The 26,454-nt window shown below is 46.6% G+C and overlaps 1 protein-coding gene and 1 pseudogene across 15 annotated transcripts in view; both read right to left on the reverse strand.

Moving 5' to 3' along the window:
* Positions 1 to 26,454, reverse strand: part of LOC149350833 (thiamine-triphosphatase-like) — a 663,235-nt gene that overhangs the window by 170,829 nt on the left and 465,952 nt on the right. The window lies entirely within an intron of this gene.
* Positions 7,554 to 9,768, reverse strand: LOC149350835 (uncharacterized; annotated as a pseudogene). Its single transcript, XR_016290461.1, has 3 exons — positions 9,648 to 9,768; positions 8,860 to 8,943; positions 7,554 to 8,658 (listed from the first exon to the last, which is right to left on the reverse strand). The product of XR_016290461.1 is annotated as an uncharacterized LOC149350835 (transcript).

Consider the following 26,454-nt stretch of genomic DNA (forward strand, 5'->3'; position numbering starts at 1 on the left):
GAGAGAGAGATGTGGGCTGCGGGCATTGACAAGTTTGTGCCAGAAACGTGCGCTGAAGCCATAGGCTGTCGGCGTTCATTGTGTTCGTTAGCGTTGGCGTTGTCAATGTTTTACACTCCGGTCATTTTAAGGAAAGGAAGGCGAGCGCGCGCGGCGAGTGATGCCAGCTGTGCGTAGCGACGCCATGCTCCTCGCACATGCGCAGTATGGTCGTGCAAGAGAGCACACGAAACGGTGAGACTGTGGGAAATGTGGCTCACGCTACAAAAAGAGGTACTCATCGTTAGAGTGCTTCCTGTTCTCTTGCGGTGCATAACGTTGCCGTAGCGTGACACCGAAAAAGCAAGCATCTTTGCTGAGATTAGCAACCGGATCGGAAGCGCTCTGTACTCACTTGGACGGTTTACGATGAATGAAGCGCCACAATGTTACAATAGACAACCTTCATGAGACCCGTTTATAAGTAGCTCTTCCCAACGTGTAAGTATGCTACGGTTCGTCAGAGTGCGAAAAGGACAGCGCGGACAAGTGAACCAGACACACACAGCGCCGTGGGCCTCCCTATGAAGATATGCGCGGAGCTAGCTGGCCTAACGGTTGGTCTCGCTTAGGCCACCTAGTCCAGCTGAGTGGCGAGCATGTTCTCGGGTTTCGTAAAAGTATACCTGCAGTTCCTTAGACTGAGCGTCTCTGTAAGAGGTAGCTTGAAGACTGTCTATGGAAGAAATGGTTCAAGTCACTGATTACGTTAAGGGAGGAGTGAATGGCTTGGCGTTCCGAAGCCCTTATGCATCCTAATTCATACCGAGCTAGTCAAAAGTGGCTCATAGTTTTAAACAGGCAAGAAAAAGCGCACTGACCATCTACAAATGACTTGCAGGTTGTCATCCGTCCTACTGAAGGTATGACGGCTGACGTGTACTACTAGTGACTCAAGAGAAAACCAAGTCATCGCGTTATTGTCTTCTGCTATGCCGGCAGATTCCTCCCACCTGATACGATGGCAGTGCTAGTATGTCGGGAAACTGGTTGGATGCTTGTCTTCTTTTGGCGACAGCGCGTTGGTACTGCCTTAATATTCTTGAACATTCCCCAGTCTCGCCGATAGACTCGTGGCCGCACTCAGCGCAAGAATATCTGTGAACCCCACCAGGAAGCTTATCAGCGTCTAGCGGATCTTTCACGTTGATCAGCTTGTTCGGCAAGTTTCTGGACGCCAGTATGTTCTTGCGTGTCAAACTTGGCAGAAACGCGCGTTAGGATGCAAGAGATGCCGGCACGCAACCAGAATGGCTTCACGTTGGGCCCTTCTTCGGAACCAGAACACGATCTTCCACGGAAGCCTCGAAACGAGCAGGGTATAAGCCTTCCAGAAAGTGATAAGCGGCATCCACATTTGGCGAACTTCCGATTCGGTGCCCCTTGGAGAGCAGATGCGGCTTAGGTGGAATAGAAACTTTAACTAAGGCTGTTAAAGGGAGACTGAAGCACTTTTTCTGAAAACCGGGCTGGCAGCGGCATCCTATAGTTTTTCATACTGTATACTGGAATATCGCATCCAAATAAGGCAAAAACAAGCGCGAATTGCCTTTTTTAGCCGAAATATGCGGCCTGTGCCGCGGGGCACGCCGCGCGGCGCGCCGCCGCCCGTGATTGGTCAAGAGAGGTCGTGACGTCACTTTGAGGACTGGAGAAGCTGCCGATGCGGATCCGGCGCTGCGTTGAGGGCAGATCGCAGCTTTCCGTGTCGTTGTAAAAGCGAATACGGCGACTATTTTTTTTACTGACCACCGAAGAAAAGGATACTACAGTTTGCTCATTCCACGTATCGCCTGAAACCAAGAAAGACACAAGCAAAAAATTCTATGCCTAGCACAAGCATACGCCAGCGTCAAAGACGCGATACAGACCATGCGTAAAAGGTGCCAGCACAACATCGGCTCGTATTCTCGGAAAGGAAGGGGAGCGAACAATACTCAAGTCAATTACCACCACCGGACGCCTCCTGACTCGCCCGGAAGAGCGTCATCCTAAAGAAAAGGCCCAAAGCACTGTGTAAATCCTGTTCTCAGTACCCGGCGTTGCAGGTTGGGGCAAGAAAGTATTTCAAGTGAACGATGAAGGAGCACAAAGTTGGTGTCAAAATTAGCGAAGCGCAGTGGCCAAGCACTGCGAGGCATGTGACCACAAGATAGTGACGCAATCATGGTGCGCTGGAAACCAAGCCAAATACGCGCACAAATACGCTTCACTCCTGGCGCGTTCAGCAGATGCCAGAAAATATTAATCGCTGCCTCGGAAACGTTCGCCCTTCCTAGATTTGCAGTTTAGGTTCAGTGAAGTAGTTGCCAACTATATGTGTGTTTAAAAGCCAAGCTAGCTGAAACTCGCCCGCTGCCACAACTTTATGAAGAAACCTAGTAAGGTTGCGGTGTTTTTTTGCAAAAACTCGGTTGGCATTCATTTCTCTCATAAATTTGCATCCGAAATCAACGTCGAACGCTTTCATTTTAATTGCTTAGCTAGGATTGAACGAGATGCCGCATATGAAGAGCTTCGATGCTTGCTTGCTTTGCTTTATTGTGCTTTGCTCTGCTTGCTTGCTTGCTTGCTTGCTTGCTTGCTTGCTTGCTTGCTTGGACACGTCGAAACGAGTATAAAATCACTAACCGAGCCTTGCTGAGCACGTCTCAGGTGGTCTGGCCGCACCTAAGCTGAGGAGAGCGACACATGCTTAAGCCTCTATAAGGTTTCTTCAGGGGCTAAGTGAGCATGTTTCTACTTTTAAAAGAGGCGCTTCTTCAGAATGGTGACACGCCTCTTATGCGCGAGGAAATCGATGGAACTGTGTCATGGTTCAGCCGCGCCTTTTCGACAGAAATCTCCAGAGAACACACTAGGACAAGCTCTGCCTGTAGCCGCTCTTACGAAAGTGTTTCGAGCAGAGTAAGCTTGCTTTAGTCGGCTTGAATTATTCGTCACAGCAGCGAGCGGTTGCGCTGCGAGCTTGTGGTCTTGCGACAAACAGTGGAAGACGACACAGTCGCGGCCGTAGTTGTTGGTGGACACGAACGCAGAGTAGTACCTGTTGAATCTGATTCTCAAGGTCGGCTGACACGCTTTGTACGTCGCAACGCACGCAGTACGAGGAACAACGCATGCAGCACGAGAAACAACGCGCGCTGAAAGCGCGCTCGGGTGCGCCGAAGCATCCCCGGCTCCTCAACATGACGTCACGCTGGCCGACATGGACGAGGTTTCCCTCTCCGCTGTTCCCCTCTCCTGCGCTCGCGCGGGGCGCGGGAAATTTAAATATCGCGTTTTTAATTGGTGATTGCGCCACTGTTTTAGCGAAAATCGAAAAAATAATTTCACAGACGTGATCAGCAATGACACTACTTCAAAACCCTAGAAGGTTAGCTGATTCGAAAACCGCCTCAGTATCCCTTTAAGGAAGGACTGGCCGTTAATAATGAATATGTAGACAAAAAAAAAAAAACGCGAGGCATGTTAAGGTTGGAGCAGTTATAGGAGCTATATCAGCGCCAATGCTCTGCTCGCCAGCATAAAAAAATGAAAAGTAAACGTCAGTGATGGTTACCTCGGCATTCAGTTTTATGAACAAAGCTGTCCTTTTTTGCTTCTATGCCGCGCAATCACGGCAAAAAACAAATAGAACGAAGAAAAACGTGATGTTCGCGTTTTTTTTTTTTCTAGCTACAACGAGGTGACACAAGGCCTCGTATTGTGAAACTCGAGGGGTGTTTCCTCGCCGGCCTGTCGCTCCACAACCTGCAGTAGTAGCCCCTCCCCTCCCTTCCTCTCTCGTTCCTGGTGCCCATTCCTCCTGCAATTCCTTCGCGCGGGCAACTGGACTCGAGCCGCTGCCGTCGACCTTCGGAGCAAAAAGGGAGGCAGAAAGCGCCGGCGCCCGCTGAATGATAGTAATTAAAAGCGAGGGGGGTGAGATGCCAGTCTGCTAATGAAAGGGACGCGTCCCGTAGCCCACCGCGGAGGGAAGGCGGCGCACGCTTGAGGAATGCGACGAGTGGATCGCGAGGCCGATTTGACTGACAGGACTGGCCCTTGTGGTCATTATTTTCGGTTTTATCGCCGCCGCTGCCCCTTCTTGTTTTTTCTCGCGCCTTCTTTCGTTCGACCCCCCCCCCCCCCCCCTCCCTCCGCCACTACCACCACCCCGCGCATTTCGCCGCCGCGCTCGGCGGCCCCGCCGCCAGAGCGATGCTGTTGGCCTCAACCGGATCTGGCGAGCCACTTCTTCGCCCCATTCATCGCGGGAAAAGAAACTTTTCAGCCTTCGTGAACGCATCGAAGGGATCGAGAGCGGATGGATCGAGTTCTTTTTTTTTTGTCTTTCCAGCAGCTCGCTTCGATCGGAATGCATCGGAATCGCTCCTGAATTTAGTTACCGGATATCTTTTACCCACGCGCGCTGAAGAGATTAGGAAGAGATGTAGCGTGATTTCCCCGTACCTTTTCGTGTATAATTTTAAGCAGCCAAGCTCCTCTTTCTCTCGATTCACTTGATATTTCGCTGTCACATATTTACTAGTGCTATTATGATTCCTTGATTAATGCTGGTTACTTACGATAGAGTTTTCTAAAAATAAAAAAAGCAAAGCGAAGATGAAAGGAAAGTGTCTGCTGGTACGTGGGTCATGCATAGTTCAACTGGCATCTGTACAAGCCTACTTATTTCTGCCTGCTATCAAACGTAGTAGACGAGATACTAGATGATATGATAAGGTTAAATTAAGCAATCGAAAAATGATCGCACTACATTAGGCTTTATTTTGTCTTGTTTTCACCTTAAGGTTCGCAGGATACCATCTTGACTCCTTATTAGTTGTTTAAATTAACAACTTAAGTTCTTGGATGTGAGCAGCTACTGGAAACAAGTGCCAGTGCTTTCGGTGCAAACATCAGTAGACTTCAACAAATCAAAAAGTGTTGAGGGCTTTTTAGGTTAAGAGAGTAATCGGCATATTTGTTATCCACATGCGCCCAGCCTAAGCAACGATGCAGGCTGTAATAACCCCAGGAGCCGAAATGAGCCTTGCATGAATTCCTTAAACTAATTTCCAGCTGAAAAGCATTAAATGATTACTCGGAAACGAGGAAACACATGAGATCTATGCAATATCTTTAGAGGCATCAAAGTATTAAAACAAAGATACCAGGCTTGAGAGGTGCAGGCCGCAGCCGCAGATGAACTACGCTTGACGGGCTTGCTTTCGCGAATTGCCTAATTCCGAAGCTATAGGCGCTTCTTGCAGGCACAGCGTCCGTCCTGTACCAAAAGGAGTGAAAACATATGGTATCTTCGACTGGTGCATTGAGAGCGCTCTGTAGTGCTCTGAGAGGCGAACACGCATTCGGCTGGTCGAGAGCTGGCGCTCTGATCACATTCGCCTGGTTCTTGCGCAGTGCTCTCCTCTCACTCAGAGCAGCTCGAGACGCTCTGGCTTTTCTCTCGGAGCAACTGGACGCCCGCAGAGTTCTGATCACGTGACAGGCCCTCGCCCTATTTCGACGGCCACCGGCGATTCTGCATCGGCAAATGCGAAGTGGCGAAGGCGCGAATAGTTCCGTTTCTTTCCGTAGCTTGGCCCTTATCTTACGCGATTTTTGTCATGGCAAAGCGGAAGCATATTGCGACATTTGGAGCACCGTCAAAGCTTCTTCTGGAATTAGGAGAGAGCAGTGACTCCTCTAGCTCCGAAGACTGTGAAGCTTACGAGGTGATGTTCGCCAAACTGTTCAGTGTTCCGCAAAAAATACCGAAGGTTACAAACTACGTGGAGACAGTAGTGCGGCTTTACTCCGATGAAGAGGTAATAAAAAGTTGAGTGAACATTGTGACAGCGGCTGTCTATATATGCCTGTTCTAAACCAGTTTCGCAGGAATTTTCGTCTCCCTAGGAAGGCATGCCATGGGCTAATCAAGAGATTCGAGGGCTCTAGGTTTTACCCCTCGGACGCAACTCACGGTGGCTCCCCGGTGAAAACTGCAGAAGAGCACATTCTCTCCTTTCTTTGGTGAGCAGTCTTTTGTTTATTCTATGTATTGAATCGGGAAAAGATATGTTCTTGGGGTGCGTTTCTCGTGTTGTTTTGTACTGTACATGCCAAATAGACCAGCTGCATGACTGCTCTTTAAAGCGATAAAAAAAGTACTTGTCCGTATCCTTTCTGGATTTCACCTCCATGATTGATGTCTACTCACGAACTGTATTATAGTCAAGGGTATGGCTGGGAAATAATAAAGATGGCAAAGAAATAAAGAGAAAAGAAGCGTCCCTTTATACAACCACTCCTTTGCACCGATATAAACCCAATCCTGACGCCTAATCTTGAAACGTAATTGGTTGCCTGACAAATATGCGATTATTGAAGGAACTAAAGAGTTTTTACTACCGCTACCACCGTTGCTACATCAGGCAGGCGATTGTTACAACTCATAAATCGGCACGTCAACCACACCTGTTCAAAACTTGTGTAGCTTTTCTGCCAGGCTGCGGTGGAAAATATGAGGGTTTCCTTATATATATTTATTGGTCTCTTATATCGTGCTTTATAAAGTGCTTCCTTCCGGGGCACTTAGAGCGCAGCCAGGAACATCGAAGTGCTCTGCAGGGACAAGGCAAAGCACATCTCCACACATGTATATCTACATTGATGCTCTATGAATGTAGTCCATTCTTATGCAATGATAATTTCCAGGTACGCTGGCAACAAGGCATCAATGCGGCAAGTAGCCACCCTCTTCAACATGGCCGATTCAACAGTGCAAGTGGTGATCACAAGAGTCATGGAATTTTTATGTGACATTGCCCCAGAAATCATTTACTTTGCAAGCGACAAAGAAGCTGTGGCTCAAGAATTCGAGAAGGTAAGCTCTTGCATGAATGATGTTACAAGCTTTCTAGGGATTATCTTTTTAAAAGTCTGCCTAGCAGTTGTGGGCAGGTAGCCGACGTAGTTGCTTATTAGGTTTGATGTCAAAGTCTTAGCATTTATACAGTACAGAAGAATCGAAGCATGGAAGTAACATGCATATAATACTATAAGGAAATGTCATGTTATGCTTCTAATGCAACTAATACATTTCAGATTGCTGGCTTCCCCAATGTGCTTGGCTGCATTGATGGCACCTATGTGTGTATGCGATGTCCGGACAACAAGGTTAAGTCTACCTATGTTAACAGACATGACCAGGTGTCACTGACGATGCAAGGAATTTGCGACTCAAGATGCAGATTTCAAGACGTTTTCACGGGAACACCTAGCAAGATACATGATGCCAGGGTCCTCAGGCTGTCTACAGTGCACGAAGAATTACCAGTGGTATGCGAAAATAACAAGTACCACATCTTAGGAGACGCAGCGTATCCAATAAGGGAGTATATGATCACACCTTTCAGGAATTATGGCACCATGACTCGGGCAAAGATTTCATACAACTACCGCCATGCTGCAACACGAGTGAAAATTGAGAATGCATTCGGCCTGTTAAAACAACGATTTCGGCAGCTTCGGTTTGTGGAGTTTCATACTGTGGACAAGATTACCCAGCTCATCCTCAGCTGCTGTGTCCTTCATAACATTTGTCTGGATGCCGGCGACTGTGATGTTGGTGACCTGCTGAGTGATGACGATACAGACGAAGGGCATTGCAGGCATAAGCAAGGAGACTTGGCAACGCACCAACCGACACAACCAACTGCTCGTGATAGTGCCCTTCGGAGGCTTGGAGAACTGAAAAGGGAAGCTTTGGTACAGCTCTTTTGAAGCTGCAATGATGTTGAGGACAAATGATTGCTTTTCTCGAACTTTTATTGCTCTTTTAAGAACACATGTTGTGATTTTCAACAGGTACAAACGAAGGAACTTTGTCTAAAGTGCTGCTTGATAATATTCTTGAATAAATAGGATCTTTCAATCATGAACAATTGTTTATTTGGAGTTAAAAATCTCCCTCATCAGTGCCATTTGCTCAGCATGAGCTTTGAGTAGTGCCTGGTGCCTTTCGACTTTTCTCTGCTCTCTTGCTTCACGCCGACCTTCTTTTTCATTGTTAACCTTTCTCATTTCTTCAAAAAAAAAATGCCATCTCTTGCATCCTAGATGTGCTTGGGCGTGTCTTTCTGTCTGGGCGGCACCTTTTATTTTCTGTCCCTTGACATGAACCAGAATCTGCTGCATGGTCATCAGACGATATATTAACGCTTTCCTGGCTGCAGCCATCAGAACTGTCTACACTTGAAGGCACTGCACTAGCAGTATTCGGTATGGTCTTCTTATACGAAACTTTTCTTACACCTCGCAATATCTCTGGCTCGATGCTATCATAGATTGCCCTGATTGCTGCAAATTCCTCTTCATATGACACTGCGCAGCGAGAATGGCCGGAGGTTGCATTATTCTTGTCCTCGTTGCGCTTTCGTTTCGCCAGCGTCTTGAATCTGGTTTCACACTGCACTCCTGTGCGAGCGATTCCAAGCACTCTTTTAATGTCTTGTGCGATCTGTTCGTACATAATCTTCTTGCTGCGGAATCTCCGTTGAGGGCCAACTTGTGGTGTGTATCGCGCATAATGGTCGAGAAGCAGCCTAGTTTCACCTGTAGTCCACGTACCTGTCACAGGATATAAAGAGAAAAATTTAGCACATTCATACCACTTGAAGCTTGGAGCTTGCTTGCTCTGGTACAAGTGCAAAATCCACATGTACTAATGCTACTGCTTGATAAATGTTAGACGTGCAAGGCTTTGCAAGAAGGTAAGTGATTTCAAAGCGAAGAGGTGAGATTTCCACCTGGGAATATATATATACATACCATTAGGTGAAGTGATGCTGCTGCTGGACTGCCCATCTTCAGGCACTGTTTGCAGATGTACTTCGTTTTCACTTCCTTGGCTTTCTGTTCAGGAACAAAAATTGGAAAAACATTTTGATTTACTTCCTCACACATGGATGACAGGCAGGCAAGGCAATTTATTTATGCCCGGAGAGTCTGCCACAGAAGCCAACAACAAAAAAATCTTCACACTATCAGAAGTGCGTTAACTCCAACAGCTGTCAAGAAGAAAATAATCCAAGTCCTCAGCCCCATACACATAATTTAACTGATGAGCTGACATAACCGTCTCAAAGTGTATTATGACCCCGGTAGTGAATTTCGTGAGGGATCGCCTAACATTTTGGATTTTTACAATTGCTGACGATTTCACTACTGATCGTGGGGTTTCGCTATATGCACACCGCTACATGCTTGCGCGCAAAAAACAGGTGGGTGATTTGTAAGTGCACCTAACAAATAAATGTTTTGATAAGCAAAGCGACAACGCTCGCAATATCTGGTGCCGCGGCGCAAACACATTTCGAGCGGCCACCGCGACGAGGTTCCAACACAAGTCGGTAATTTTTCGCTACGTCGCGTCACTTGTAGAATTCGCTCAGTCACTTGCATGCTAAACTGCCTCAATATGTGCTTTCGAAAGTGGCCTGGGACGCACACAGAACACCAAGCGACACAATGGCTGAGCGCTGGAAAAAGCCTGCGTCAACAGCACGCGAGTCGAAAGCCATAACACACTGCGCGCGTTCTTCGTATTGCAAACTTACCGTCATAAAGGCAGAAGAGCAGATGCTGCGCAGCGGTCGTCGGGGTGTCCATATTGGGAAGCTGTCGGGACGGTACAGATACTTTTTTTCGCCTACTTTTGCCTGCACCTAGCAGACAGACGGCACTATCAGCCTTTCGGAACGTCGCGGGCATGGTTGCGGGGTCGGCTGCCGGGCGGCGCTGTGGTCTGATATTGGCGGAAGTAGCCCTCTGCAGCTACTTCCGTCCCTCTCACTGCTCGGAAGAGCGCTTACGCGTTCGGCTGGTGCGTCTTCCACCCCGCCTCTGATTGGGAGCTGCTCTCGCTCCAGTCGCTCTGAACGAGAGAACCGGAGCGACCAGCCGAAGGTACCATTAGTCAAGCTCCCATTTTGATAAGTCTCTTTTCATAGTCAAGTTCTGTCGCAAGCGCTCGGGACGGCGAGCCAAATGAAGAGTTGGCTCGCAGCCGCGTTACGCGAGCGACGGCCAATACGCACGCTGCTCGTCATAAAGACGCGGGTGCTGCAGCGCGAGGGCATTTAGGCCGCCTTGCGTCACCGGCGTCAGGGGCGCGCGCATCCAGGGCGGCTGGCGCCAACCTGAGTGCAGCAGCGGAGAATGACCAGCGCTTGCATTTCTTGGGCGCCCCCCTCCTTCTGGGCTGCGGCTGCCGCGCGGCGAGTCTCTAATTTCTCGCCATGCGTACGTGTGTGCGTGCGTGCAGCACAGGTCTTCCAGAGAGCGCGCGCTTCGCGCTTGCTTCCCTGTTCTCTATTAATGGCGAGCCGGCCTCCGCGGAGGAAACATAGTGAGTGGCGTCGCGTTGCGCATCCGCTGATCTACTGTAGCGTCGAAGCAATTCTCATTAATACGGGCGCCCGTTTCTATGGCAACTCCGATAGGGCGCTCAGCCGCTTCTCTAGACGCCCCCCTCTCCGACCCGCGAGCGCCCACCATCACCTTGCCGATGCATCTTTCTTTTTACTTTTTTTCCTTTCACCCGCCCCTTTCTCTCGCCAGTTTTCTTTATCTTCTCGTCTCACCCTTATGCGTCTCGTTGAGCTCTGCGGGCCCGTGTAGCTTGTTTCGCGGGGCCACGGGAGCGTCTTGTTTGGTGGCCGCAGCCCTCCGTACACAGGCCAGGATCCTCCCTGAAGCGCTTATGATAACTGCTCGTTTCGCCCAGAACAAATGTGCTCTGAAAAAGCACCCTGCGTGGGAGGCGGCAGTATCCCGCCCGCGCAAGGATTACGCTCTGACGTAGTGCTGTACGAGGCGGGAGCAGATTTTTTTTTTTTTTTTTTTTTAAGTGTAATCCGAGGTCAAGCGAAGTTTCTTGGTGTGGCAATATGCGTAACAGGGTGTTTTTGTTTTTCAATGTTCTCGGGGATCAGTTAAGTGTTCTAGCTGCTCACGGTGCCCCAACTATGTGGAAAAATAAGTTACGTACACATATGACTCTCTCAAACAACGTCGCCAGACGCAGCTCGTTCACCAGTGGTTAGCGGCTCCCAAAACACGACCGAATATACTGCCCAGCATCTGTAAAAGTATGTAAAACTAAGAAATGTCGGAAATCTTTGAAGATTTTGTTTGTAACTCAGCTCCCGTCACTTTCTCTCTACTTTTTTTTTTTTTGTCAAAGACAAGTTTTTTCTTTAGTAACTGTTTGATAGAAGCTACTGGCCTGGAACTTCAACGCTAATGTCAATGCGCACGCACTTACGTACGATGGCTGATGAAATGGGATTTTAAAAATTGTCTGCAGCTACAAACGGCAGTCCACAAGCATGCATTATCGTTCAAGCATGCACGAGCCCACGGCCCAGAGGCTGTTCCCCTACCGACGAAAAGCCCTGAGAGGTCGGACTCAAAAGAAAAATATATGAAATGTAGGAAGTGGCCTAGAGTACTGTCTTCCATCTCGTGAACCAACGTCCTTTATTTGAATTGACATAAGAAGTTTACGAGCATCACAAGGAAGAGGCAAGCCCAAATCGATGCGCTTAATAAGCGAAGCTGCCACCTTGCTGTGTGGTCATTTTTGGTTACATTTGTTGATTGAGTAATGCGAACGTTTTGGATGGCTCATCGACACGAAAACCCGACGTCGCTCAAAAGTGGCGGCGTTACAAAACTCGCGATTGCTCGAAATGGTGTGACGCCATTGGGAAAAATACAACATGTTAACCAATAATAGTCAGTACTAGTACTTACAACTGCACCAACTACGAAGGAATAGAAAAAAAATTTAATATAGCTGGAATAGAATGGAAAAGATTTCGTATTACTCGCACGTAAGATCCGTAAGTGACCCCGGTAACTTATGCTTATGGTTATTTTATGGACTAATTTCTTCACGCACGTTGTGAAAAAAGAAAATTAATATAGTAAAAACACCACTCTCGTGTGTCTCTTTTTTGTTGTGTGTTTACCGCAGCATGCAGATATCAATTACCTCGCATCCTATTTGACATCACTTACACAGATTACAGACTGATCAGTTCACTGTACCCTGCATACAAAGTATTTACTAAGGTAATCGCTAATATAGTTACGTCACTCTTAGACTTAATCAACCAAAGGACCAGGCTGGCTTTCGTAAAGGATACTCGACAATTGACCACCTTCACACCATCAGTCAGGTGATAGATAGAGAAATGCGCAAAATATAAGCAACCCCAATATATAGACCTCTTAGATTACGAGGAAACAATTGACTCAGTCGAAACCTCAGAAGTTATGTAGGCATTACGGAACCAGAATGTATATAGAAGTGGCATATTTAACAATTCTAGAGAATATCTACAGCGGCTGCACAGCCACTATTGTGCTCCATAGAGAATGAAATAAAATTCCAGTCAAGGATGGTGTCAGGCAGGGAGACACTATCTCTCCGGTACTATTCACCGCATACAAGAGGTGTTCAGATCTGGATTGGGAAGAGATGGGGACAAAACTAAATTGAAAATATCTTAGTAATCTGTGGTTCGCTGATGACAATGCATTACTACGTAACTGAGGGAGCGAATTGTAAAGCATGATCGAGGGACTGGGCAGGCAAAGCAGAACGGTGCTAAAAATTAATATGCAGTAAACTAAAGTAAAAAAAAGTAAAGTAACAGTCTCAGTGAATAACAGCACTTTGCGTTAGGCAGCGCAGAGTTGCAACTAGCAAGGGAACATATCTACGTATAGGCCAGGCAGTGACCACAGATCCGAAAAATGAGAGTGAAATAACAAAAAGAATAAGAATGGGGTGGAGTGCATTTGGCATGTACTCTCAGATCATGAGTGACAGTTTACCAATCTCCCTCGATATAAAAGTGTATAACAGCTGTAACTTACCGGTAGTCACGTATGGGGTAGAAACGCTATGCTAACGAAAAGGCAGAATGTAAACAATATACCAGGTTTTTCAGGGAAAACTTTAGGTAATTTTCGAAAATTGGGTGTTTTTGGGGGTAAAACTATAGCATTTTCGGCATAGTATTACCGGTGTTGAAGGACACCGGAAAGCTGGTGAATCGTCTTAAGTAGTAAGCTGGTTAACTAATTTCTGATAATTAACTTTTTATCTATCACAGCTAGGCAACAGGTTACAATTAGAGATTTGTAGCCGGTCATTAGTAAGAGCCATATCAGTTTCTAAATAATCCTCGCCGCTGTGGGTCGAGAAAATTTGGCTACATGGTGCTAAAATATATGCCCTCTCGAAAAGCATGCAGGCAAAGCAACGTTTCCAGTGCGCCTAAATAGCCAAAAAAGCCGAATTTTGTCGAGCCACAGCGCCAAGGGTAATCGCGTTGTCTAAATTTCAAAAACTGGTATGGCTATTACTAACGACCGGCTACAAATCGATAATTGCAACTAGGCACCTAACTCTAATAGTTAAAAAAGTTAATTATTAAAAATTAATTCATCGGATTACTACTTAAAACGATTAACCGGTTTTCTGGCGTCTGCCATGGTAATACTATGCTGAAAAAGCCATAATTTTACATCAAAAAGCTTATGTTTGAGAATTACTTAATATCTTCCCTGAAACACATTGTATATATCTCATAGATTACGAGGATGCATCTGACTCTGTCGAAACCTCAGCACTCATGCAGGCATTACGGAACCAGGGTGTAGAAGTGGTATATGTAAAAGTAAAGGCATATGTAAAAGTAGGGATATGTCATACCAACTCGCCCATCAGTTCGCGCTGTAACGAAAAGGGTTCAGCTTAAACTGAGTACAACGCAGCGAGCTATGGAAAGGAAAAATGTTATGTGTGACGTTAAGAGACAGGAGGGGGGAATACTGGGTCAGGGAACAAACGCAGATTAATGACATCCTAGTCGAAATCAAGAAGAAATGGGCATGGGTAGGGGCGTGTAATGCGAAGGCAGGATAACCGATGGTCGTTAAGGGCAACGGAGTGGATTCCAAGAGAAGGCAAGTGTAGCAGAGGGCGGCAAAAGTTAGGTGGACGGACAAGATTAACAAGTCTGCGGGTGCAAGGTGGCCGCAGGTGGCAGAGGTTAGGTTTAAATGCAGAGGTATGGGAGAATCCTTTTTCCTGCAGTATGCGTAGTTAGGGTGACGACGACGATGACACTGCTTACGATTGCATTGTATTCGTTGTGTAGAAACAAGATCACGTCGTTTTTTAGGATAAATTCTCCATACTTAGTCTTGTGCCGTTGGTCGAGGTGTTCCAGGAAAAGATGTCAACAAGAGAGCGCTCCCGAAATATCATTGTTTTTTGACTATGGTCAGTGACCAGTGAACTTCATCCACCGAAGCCTCTAACCTGATTGAGAGAGCGCTGATTTAGAGAGTGGCACGTAACGTGTAACATTATAGTGAGCAATGGCATTATTTCTGCACGTGTGCACAGGTAACCAGCCATGGAAGTAGTAACAATACATGCAGCTAAAAGCATGGATTCAAACCAGAGAATGCGGCTATGATATCCCTTCCCGCTGTTTTGTTATTTTAATTCCTCAAGGTTATTCAGTACACGCTAAAAAATGTAAGCATCAGGAGTTTTCTTAACGAAAGTAGTAGTAGAAAAGAAAAAGAAAAGCTATATAAATTTTTTTCCAGCAGTCGCAAGAAGCATTAACATTTTTTTTTTCTTCTTAAGGGCGTTTGTCGTCCCAAAGCAACTCTGGATAATGGATAAGAGGGCTCTGTATAATTTCGACCACCTAGGGCTCTCTAACATGCACTAACATCACACAGTAGACGAACCCCTGGCATTTCACCTCCATTACAATGCGACCCCCCGCGGCCGGGGTCGAACCTGCGTCTGTCGGGTCGGCAGTCGAACACCATAACCACTGAGCCAACGCGGAGGCTTAGCACGAAGTGCATGGACACATTTCTTGCGGCAAAAAAAAAAGAACCTTTACCCGGGGTTATTCTAGGACTATCAGTTTGTTACCTGTAAGTGCAATAGATTTATGCAAAAAAAAATATATCTATTAAAAACACTTAAAACCTTAATACAAAAAAAAAACTCTTTTCCACCACGAAAATCTCCACGGTTTCGGTTTAATTCCTGACATTTGTAATAGAAATGCATCGCAGTATCTTTGCAGCCCACGCAACCACCGCTGTGGTTCAGAGGCCAGGACATCAGGCTGGCGAGGGTGACGGAAACGAATTCCGGCCACGGAGGCCGCATTTCGGTGCGGGAGAAATGCAAAAACTCCCGTGTACTTGTTCGATGTCAATGCACTAAGGAATCCCAGGTGGTCGAAACTAATCTGGAGACCTCCGCAGTGGAATTCCTCATAGCTAGAGGTTATACTTTTAGGCTTTTATTTTTGAAAATTTCTTGACTTTTTTGATGTTTATTTCAAAATGTTTTTTTCGGAGACAATTATATATCCCCAGGAACAATTACCTGTTTTTCGGTGGTATAAGTGGTGCCCACGCACGTAGCCAGGTGCCCACGCACGTAGCTGAGTGAACCACGCATCTAAGGAGGGTTCACTCGGCCCCCTCTTGGATGCGTACCTTGTGGCCCCATTTATTTGGCTCGTTTGTTAACAAAAGTAGTTTATGTACAAATAATTACCACACTGATTGGTGTGTTTAGTGTAATGGTTGCAATATAAATTACTATCTCCGTAAAAAAAAGTGAGTGTGGAAGTTAAGTGACCCACCCGGCCGTAAGACAAAAGCGGAAGTAGGGGTTTATTCCCAAAATCTGGCTGACGCAACAGCCGAAATAACCGAGAAAAAAAAGCGAAATCTGCAAGGGAGCAACACACATCTAGAATTATCTACTATTTCTGCTTAGGCAAGTGGAACCAGCCTATCTGTCTAAGCGCCTTGGTGTCATAATTAGAGCACTGCATGGGACTTATTCTGAGGCCCGAGCCCGGCCCAAGCCCTAGATTCACATTTCGAGCCCTGCTCAGGCCTGGCCCTGCCCGGGCCCACTACAATATCACTTTACTGAGCCTGAGCCCGGCCCGCTGAAGTAGGCGTGAAGCCGGCCTGACCCGCGTCCGTTCTCGCAGCAGATCAATCGGTAAATTGCTCACTGTGTATAAGTAGACTTCTACGACACGAGTCAAGGAGTGGCCAGCAAAGGCACTCAAGTCACAAGACGCTTGAAAAAATTGGTTTCGCAAACACAAAAAGAAGCGAAGATAAGGCAGGTTCATCCGCTGTGCTTTACGAACTGCGATCTCGACTGTGTGTAGCCCCGAATTGCTTGGAGCCATATGACAAGGGATGCATACAAGCATGATAAACAACTTTGTTACCTCTAGATTTTTAATCTACTTTTTTTACGGCCTGCTCTGTCTAAACAAAAAAACGCCCTCGAAGCCGCAACAATGACATTTCTTTTTCTTTAATAAGCATAATTTCGTGGCTCAATGTCATGGCTGCACTGGCCGCGTTTCAATGGAGGCGAAACGCAAAAGTCCATGCTCATCGCGTAGTAGGTGTTAAAAGACCCGATGTGGCCTAAACCAATATGCTTCTCCACAATGGCGTTTCTCGCAGCGTAGAGGCATGCTTTTATGAGGCGGAAGGCGACAATCAAAGACGATATTGGAACCGATAATTGTCTGTCCAGCATTCGAATGAATGTCCTCCTCTAGAGGTTCTTATGAGGCGTCAAATGTCCAGTAGCGGGCGTTAACACAAAACCTAGCAGATATGGGGCGCCTTTTCGTAGGTGAAACAGCACAAGCCAGCGGTGCTGCATACTTTAGTATAGGCGAACTAACTCGTGTCAATGAGCCGTGCGTCAGGCGTTACAACGCTCCATTAAGGACACCGATATCGTGCAGCACGCCGCTGGATTGTGCACTTCAGAGACCACGAGAGCTGTCTGCTGCTCTTCAATCACTGAAAAATGCCATGCAACTTCTTCTTGTGAATCGCCTGAGGAGATAGAAAGTGTCGCACAAAGTATTCATCTTTTTAGCGCGAAAGATTGGAAAGATTTTAAGGCCTTCATTTCCGACGCTTCTCGAGCAGTGGGCCAAGAAAGAAAAAAAGAAAACAGTACTGTTTGTAATTTTGCTCGAGTGAGGAAAATACCGCTATAGCAGACACTAAAGAATAAGCACGAGTATTTTTTTTTCCTCCGCCGACTCCATGGCTTTGTTTCAGCCGTGCCGCTGCTAGAACGCCGCAAGTGTACTTAAACCTGCAATAGCGATTCAAAAGCAGGACACTGGCCCGTCTATGTGCGAGCCCGAGCCCGGCCTGGGCCCGCAACTTCAAGCCAAGGCCTACGCAGTGCTCTAGTCGCAATATCTTTATCTGGTCTGCGAGGGGATAAATGCAAGTGTATTTCTTTATCGCGATATACTGCGTGCAGTCATGGGGCAAAGTATGGGAGCATCGAACGCTTTACAAGAAGAACGTTCCGGTTAGGAAAGAAAGGAAAAAAGTTAACATGGCTGAAATCCAGAATGAGTCAGACAGCCTCCGATCACGTCGCCCGCATGATGACCAAAGCGATCGAAGCGCCGCTGAAACGCTGCGAGAGTCAAAGCATTACTTTGTGTGTGTGTGACGCCTATGCAAGATTTCGAGTGTACGGTCTCTTGTTACGGTTACTAACATTGTCAGTGTCCTTACATGCTGCGCGGGAACTTCTTAACCAAGTAATGGGTCTGATAAGGTGACGACAGCCTTCGGGAAGAAGTCGTTACGCTAGCAGACGAAGCTTGATGGTGTTGTGAAGCCTCTCGGCCTATACAGCCGGTGTCTCTAAAAAGAATTGGAACATAACCTCAAAGCCTCCAATAGCACTAGTTATTACAACGGTCCTATTGTCTCACAGCGCTCCTGGCTTCCACAGTTTTTCTCTTGTGGCCGATAGTAACTCGTACTCGATAGCCAGCAAGATGTGGAGTACACGCGTACAATTACAAAATGTGGATTTGGCGTGCGTTTATCGATTTTTTTTCGGCTAAAATCTGAACCTCCAACCACAACCCATAGCTCACGTACAGTTTCGGGAAGTTAAACCCCACCTACCACACCCTCTTTGCTGCCAACAGTACAGAAGTCATCAGCTTCGTGCGGGTGCATTACCACGCATCGACGTTTAGCCACGTCCAAATCACGTTAGTGATCCTAACGTGACTATAAGCGCCCGACTAGAAGAGAAATGTCGCGAAATGAATACATAAAATTAAAATAAACACAAAACATTTTTCCGACCTGAAAGTATACGCAAAGGCGCACCTATAAGGGCTGAATAGGGCAGCTTTCTTTCATGTGCCTGTGGCGTCAGCTACCTTTGTGTCAAAGATAACGGCACTGAAACTTTATAATACGAGATGTCCGCTCAACCATGCACGCACTCAGGGACGAAGTCAGGACGGCGCACGAATCCCGAAAGCAGTTGTCGTTGACTATCATGACTCCCGGGCCGTGGCGGTCAGCTCGCGGTGCAGTTAATCGTCAGAAGAATGGCAGCGCCCATTAATGCGGGCGCTCCGAAGGCACAACTCGGCCAGGCACGGAACGCAGGAAGCGCGTGAATATAAAGGAGCAATAAAGTGTTCACGATGATGGCTGCGCGCTCTTGGTGCCATTTACTTGCTGCCACGGTAGTGTTTTCTTTGCCCTGGCCATAAATGTTTTTGTGCGAAGCGGTGCGACATCTACTTTTACCGTGGCGTCGATGTCAGACGGCGCAGCTGAAAAGCACTGCAGCGGGAGCGGCCAAGTCCATTGTTGCATTGTTCTCGGCCCTTGTCTGCGGCGTGCACCCTTCCGAACGCAAATGATCCGGATTCTAGACCACTCGCACCGGCCAATAAGTGGCACGGGAAACAAAGGCGCGTTACAGCGCTTCGTTTTCGAGCCGCCCAATGAGAGCTTGCAAGAGTGCGTGCAGCCTTGCGATGACAGCGGCCGTGGTGCTCGCTAGCGCTCTCCGCAGTTCTTGTTGCGTCGTATTTTTTCGAACTTGGTGTTCTTGTTACTAAGAAAGCAAAAAACGGCGCCTGTACAGCGATCGCACTTTTATCCCACAGACATCGATATTTCCGGACCATCCTTACCGGTATCTCATTGCGACCGTTGTGACAAATTGTATGAAGCACATCGTGAATGAATGACTCGTGCTTTTACATTTTCTTGTTCTGTGCCCGGACGTGTTTTTCTCATTAGCGTGTGGCATTTCTGTGCAGCCTGAGGAGATAGAATGTGTCGCACAAAGTATTCATCTTTTTAGCGCAAGCACGACACGGGACTGAAAAAGAAAGACAAACACGGGCGCTTCTTGCAAGTGATTTATTGAAGGTACAACCCCGGTATATATATATCCACAGGCCTGCGCAGGCGCAGCCTATACGTGGTTCTTTTTGACAACCCCGTTTTTTGTATTCGAAAGTCATGCGACATAGTGTCGCTTCATTAACACCTCTTTTTGGGCTAGTTGGTGCATACTTGAATTTGAGAAAAAATAGCGCAAACCATGCACACCACGAGAAAGGAACGAGGACGAGACACAAGCGCTTGTGTCTCGTCCTCGTTCCTTTCTCGTGGTGTGCATGGTTTGCGCTATTTTTTTCTCTAATTGTGTCGCTCACGTGACATTCCCTGAATTCCCACAAGTCTAGAGGTACGAGGTAGGTAGTTTAGCCTTCTTTAAAGCTGGCCTTCTGGGGCAGTGGTAGAAGTTACGCTTTGTTTATACTATGCCGCATAGACGGAGCTACTGCCGACAGCCTAACTGTAATGCCAACTGCGCCTGTTTCTGAACGCCACCATTGCCAACGAGCATACCATATTAGGCCTCAAGATCAATTAGCCTCTTTGACGCCGCACTTTAAGGAGATTAGTCATGTGTCCTTTGTTCTTGCATGAACAGGTCGCCTTCAGAAAGCATAAAGACGCACAGGTGCCCATTACCAAGGAAGGGGGTCAGCTTGTGCCAGTTCTCACTAAACAAGGCTGCAATAAGCCGCAAGGCGATTTTAGTGTGCTAGCACTAAAACCCCCAGTCACTGATTTCGTCTTTATCTGTCTAGTTAAGCTCAACCTGGAATTACAACCTAAAACAAATTATGGCCCCGAGTGGGCTTCGAACCCGCGGTTGAGCGCATAGATCAGCTTCGCTGGTCATTGCATTAGACCACTACGCCATCGCTGCTTTTTTTTCTTTATTGCCAAATCAGGAAACGAACAAATAACGACATATCGAAGGCACTTTGGACAGAAAGCTCTACACAACATTTGGAAGAGAAATTAAAATTTGCGTAACGACTTTAAGGCTTACATTTTTGAAAGTCATACTACTTGACGTTGGTGTGTCTTTAACACCTCGATGACGTTGCTGATGGGTTCTTCAAGATATGTCTTTAAAAGCCTAGCATCCTAATCAGCCTGTCTAGCTAAAATGGCAGCTAGGCCATCGCCGCAGCCGTACACCCCGTGTGTTTAACTGCCAGTCTTTCGCGCTATGTTTTGGACGTGGTCGTCTTAATCAACTTCCATCCGTGCGCAGTGGATCCGAACACCGAAACCAAAGTGAAAACCGAAGTGCTAGCGCACCGAATTGGCATTTAGCCTAACCACGCTAAAGCGCCCACCATTTTTTCGTCCTGAACCTCTACGATTCACAATGTTTTGACCGAGGTGCACGCGTCCCTTCTGTCATGCTGACAGTGGTACCACGGTGACGGTTTGCAGTGTTTCCCCCGCTTGCTCCGCCGATTGTTCGGCTGTGGATATGACGGCCGCGAGATAGGCTCACGGAGCAGGCACATGGGAGCCGCGTTTTCAGGCATGAAAATGCGTTATGCCTCCTTACCTCACTCGGGTTCCAGTGCACTAGAAGGAAATACCTGGTGTCACAAGTTAATCGAAACGCTGCACACGGTTTGTTCAGCCGACTCTTCATGGGGCTCCTTCGACATGTAAACAGCTTATGCTAGATAGCATCAGCCGCTATAATGCTACGGCGCCTAGCACTACTCACAAGGGCAATTGATAACCCCTACATAAAAAGAGCCCACCGCATCGCCCGGTTCAGCCATAGTAACGCAGTGTATCCCCTACAAGCCCATACTGTGACATTTCAGCAGTCATTTTTTCAGCGTACTGCACGAGACTGGAATGACCTGCCCACCGAAGTTGCCATTATCATCAACCCACTAGAATTCAAGCGGAGCGTCACCAGCCTTTCATCTTAACATTTTTTACCATTGTTTGCCAGATACCGTCCACTCCCTCATGTAATGTCTCAACCGAGACCTTTGAGGAAATAAATAAATAAATAAATAAATAAATAAATAAATAAATAAATAAATAAATAAATAAATAAATAAATAAATAAATAAATAAATAAATAAATAAATAAATAAATAAATAAATAAATAAATAAATGGTGAGTATTATTGAAAATGCGTAAGCCTTACAAGAACCCCTAGCTCTAGTGCTGCGCACACACAGGCGCTCGCACCTATACACAGTGAAAAGTAATGCGTGACATACGCAATTGTGCGCATACATTAGGTACTTCCATGCCATTTTTTTTTGCACAACGTAAAGTTCGCTCCTTATTTATCATATATGTAAAATTGGTACTGACATATATTTGCACAGTTTTCTTTCTTTCCAATAGAATTTTTCGTTTTTTCCCTGCCTACGTCACCAGTGGGCATGATGTAGCCCGTGTCGAACTTTAAAATAACGAAACTTTCCGTTTGCACAGGGTTGGTGAAAAGTTGCCTCAGGGTCTGCTGTTGCCAGGCACTTATAGCGCCTATGAAGTTACCAAACTTCTCAAAGGTGAGGATGAGACTCCTCCTTAACTTGAAACTCAATGTCGAGAGATTTAGACTTTTGGGGGTGCCATAATTGCCTCACTAGAACGCTCAAAAGTATATCTGCGGCCTGGGGTCATTTGACCAACCCGGTACATATGCTCTTGTCGAAGTCAAAATATCTTCTTCGTGATGTTCTCCTAAATATGAAAACTCAATAGAGTGGATGTTTCGGCTGATAACGGAGAACAGCCCTTCAGTCTTGTCTTATAGATTCATGACATGCGTTCATTATATCCTTTACATGAGAAGATTATGCAAAATATTCTTTTGAATACTAACTTTAAAATTGTGATAATATTTAGCATACCTATTTTAGCGTTTTATGCCTGTAATATCTCTTTCTCACATATACATGTAAGTACATCTTTCATCAAAAGTTTAGAGCCTAGGAGGGATTGCTTCTGAGCTAAGTCATATTGTTTGTTATGCGTTGCCAGCGTTGCAAACTTGAAAGTTAGAGGAACTCTGATCCTCCGACTTCGAAGTGTTAGGACTTCCACGTATGCTGCAAGGTCCCCATTGCACAGCTCAGAAGCAAGCCCACCAGGGCTCTATACTTTTAACAAAGGCTGTACACACATGCAGGCTGTTAGTTTCGGGTTACACGTGTTTTGAGTATGGTACCTTTTGGTTTGGTTTGGTTTATTAGGGTTTAACTTCTTATTTTGACGAAAATCACTTATTTCTAGATTTTCAACATGGATTCAGGAAGAAAAGATCTACGGAGACAGCACTTCTAACTCAAAAAGAAATTATAATTAAGGCATTCAGTGAAAACAAGCTCATCATGGGTATTTACATCGATTTTACTAAGGCCTTTGACCTCATAAATCATGATATTCTTCTTTTTAAGTTGGAAAGGTATGGTGCGCGGGGCCTAGCGCTAACCCTATTACAATCTTAGTTATCTCACAGAACCCAATATGTAGATATAAACACAGCATCCTCTCCTACCCTCCATATAACATGCGGAGTGCCCCAAGGAAGCATTCTTAGGCCTTTGCTATTTTTAGTTTATATAAATGACATCGTCTACAGCGCTAGTAATGTTCAGGTTGTGTCATTTGCGGATGACACAACTTTTTTTGTCACAGGTATTTCCGAGGCCGAGGTTGAAAGCAAAACAAGCGAAGCCCTTAATAAACTGCACTCATGGGCAGATGCAAACTCCTTGCGCATAAATCCGCCAAAAACACAAATTCTGTTATACCTCCCTAAGGGAAAGAAAATATCTAGGCCTCTCAAAATAGCCTTAAACAGCCAACCAATAGAGCTTGTGACTTCTGTAAAAGCACTGGGAGTTATCTTTTCTCACAACCTAACTTGGAATGCGCACATAGAACACATTTGTTCGAAAGTTTCCTCAGCTCTAGGTATACTTGGTCGCTTTAGACATATTTTTCCAGTAAGGGTAAATATGTTGCTCTACAACGCGTTAGTACTAAGTCATATCCAATACTGCAGCTTGGTTTGGGGAACAACAGGGGTAACAAATCTTCATAGATTGCATTTGCTGCAGAAAAAAGCCGTCCGGTCCATAGCAAATGTGCCATTCCTTTTCCCCACAAGAAATATCTTTATAAGGTATGATATCCTTCCAATCTTCGCGTTATACTTTTACAGGCTTCTATTATGCTATAAATACTCTTCACAACAACGTGATAATCCCTTCACTGTACTTGGACAACTGGGAGAAAATAACAGCTGCCGTAACACTAGATACAAAGAAACTTGGATCACTCCAACACCAAGAACTTACTCTATGAACCAGTCCTTAAGTTACAACCTTCCCGTCTTGCTAAACAAACTAATCCATGACAATTTTGATATTACCAGAAATTCAAAACACAATATCCGTGACTACTGCCGAGACAATTTCAATCTGTGAAAGAAGCAGACATGATTTTTTTTTTGTCCAAAGTTTGGGAGACTGTCCTGTATATTCTAGTTATGTATAACATTTGCTTTGAGTACATGTGTGTTTTGCGATTTTCCTTCTGCATGTGTGTTCGCGCTTCGCGTAAATGTGGATCTGCATCGCATACCCATGGCATTACTAATTGATGTAAATGATGTGACCCTCGCCTTCCTTCTGTACTGCCACTGTCTCAAGGAGTCGGGACCTTCAGTCAAGCTTTTACCACAGCTTTTAGTCCCGGCTCCTCATTTGTAAGAAAGGAAAATAAACTTGAACTTGAACTTGAACGTCCTAAAGCGGCTCAGGCTATGAGGGACGCCGTAGTGAAGGGCTCCGGAAATTTCTACCACCTGGGGTTCTTTAACGTGCAATGACATCGTGCAGTGCACGAGCCTCTAGAATTTCGCCTCCATCGAAATTCTAAGTGGCTTTGTTGTGTACCCACTATTCACGAGCGTCGCCTATGCATGTGCTGGCTGCGGTCGTTTTTACAGCGACAGCTGTTAGTGCCTCAACTTCCGCGACCATGGTCGGCGTTGTGGTCCGCAGAGAGGAGAAGAGGGGAGGGTGGAGGGAGGGAGGGAAGTCGCACTTTGGAACGGCGAGCGTGAAGTCTGATGCGGCATTACACCGAGGAAAGCGAGCGTGGCTACGGCGCCTGCGCGGCCCTCACTCCCATGTGTGCGTCGCTGCATGTGTGCTATGCGCTCTGCGAGTGGGCTTCGGCGGCAGCACGGAGACGGTAGCATCGGAAAGGGGGAAGAAGCCCGCTCATTATTCGCCTCCACTTCCGAGCAGCTCTGGCCACAGCGCTTTTAGGCTCCTCTGCGGGGCGAGCGAGCGAGCGGCTGTACACCAGCTGCGAGGCGACCGCTCGAATACGTGCGTCTCTGCGACCGCGCTGTGCCTCTCTCTCCGTCGACGTGCTTGCGCTATGCGTGTATCGGTAAGCGCTGGGATAGTGGTGTTGTACGATAACTTATTGCCCGCTACCACCTTTGTCCAGGCGTGATAAGTAAGCCATCATTTGTGAGGGCAACCGAACGAGTAACGGCTCGGCAAGCTGTACCTGGGCCCAGGAGCGTGCAAGAATGCAACGCGTCTGCCAAAACGCCGCATAAAAATGATGCGCGAAGGGCTGTTGGTTCGTGTCATGTTGGTGGACGCATGGAAGGCAGAGCTGATAATGATTCACTGTTGTCAGATCAAATGCCTTTCACGCGCCGTATTTGAAGAACGAACCAAGCACTAAATACTTTTTATTTCATTTTTAGCATGCACCTGAAAGCCATGGGGTATAACTGCACATCACATGGCATCAACTATTCTGCAGTTATGCGTGAACCTCAGTGACCCTAGATACCCTGGAAACTTATGAGACAATCCGGGAATTGGTCAAACGAGACATGATTGATATTCATTGATAGAGAGCTCGTCTAGTTGGTAATCAGAAAGACTAGACATTACTAGTGCAAAATAACATTCATCAAGAAACGAGAAACGACAGGACATTCGCTAGACATCAAACACTTTTTTCTATCAGAAGGGCACATATGATTACACAAGCAACACATGGCAACAAATTAGTGATGGCCGGACACACACGATGTTAAAATATGAATTAAGAGACAGTGATAGACTCCTTACGCAAAATCTCTTCAGTCAGAAAGGCTTCAAGAACTTCGCGCTCAATTTGGCCAGCAGTCAACTTGAAGACAGTTGTTTTCTCGCTGACCGGGGCGCATTTACTCTGTTTACAATATGCGGCCAAGTGCCGTGAAACTGATGCTCAGTTCACGTGTTCAGAAAAGGTGGTGCTCAGTTAAGACCGCATAGCTTATACTCAATTTTTTTTTCTTTTCATATTCTTATTCGAAAATGAGTGCACTTCAAATTTAGTGTTTCAAAAATTTTCATTCATTATGCCCTGGTAATGGCGTCATACCTGCACAAATAGCACGAACAATTTTCTTCGGGAACAGATGACATTTCAGGAGAAAGTGTGGTGCTTATACGACGTCGGCTACAGGAAAAGTGGCTAGAGAAAGATACAACTTAAAAAAGAAAACAGCAGTTGTTAACGCTGGACCATGGTCCGCGGTGTCGGGCATTATTACTCCGTTAGTCGATAGCCAACAGTAAACGAAATCAGTTTTATGCGAAGCATATTGCTAGAGCTACCACTCACGCCGTCGCCGTGGGACCCCCACGTGACACCGTGACGTCACACCACGTGACATCGGATGAGAGAGTCGGCCTCCACCTCGCGCCGTCGCCGTGGGACCCCTAGCCGTCACGCCACGTGACACCGTGACGTCACACCACGTGACATCGGATGAGAGAGCCGGCCTCCACCTCGCGCCGTCGCCGTGGGACCCCTAGCCGTCACACCCGCGCATTCCCGCGCATTTCGAACGCGCGTTCACACTCGGTGTAGGTGAAACGCTCGCTCCACCGGGCAGGCAGACGCGGCTTCCGTGGCAATCCAGGCGCTCACCCAACGCGCGTCTCGGGGTTAGTCGGCGTTCCGCTGTAGCCATGCCGTTGTCTTCCCCCACGACGAAGGCTTCTAGTGGTTGTATTAAAATGACC

Source organism: Amblyomma mixtum, chromosome 3, assembly GCF_055824585.1.
Source record: "Amblyomma mixtum isolate Tamu chromosome 3, ASM5582458v1, whole genome shotgun sequence".
Classification (NCBI taxonomy): domain Eukaryota; kingdom Metazoa; phylum Arthropoda; class Arachnida; order Ixodida; family Ixodidae; genus Amblyomma; species Amblyomma mixtum.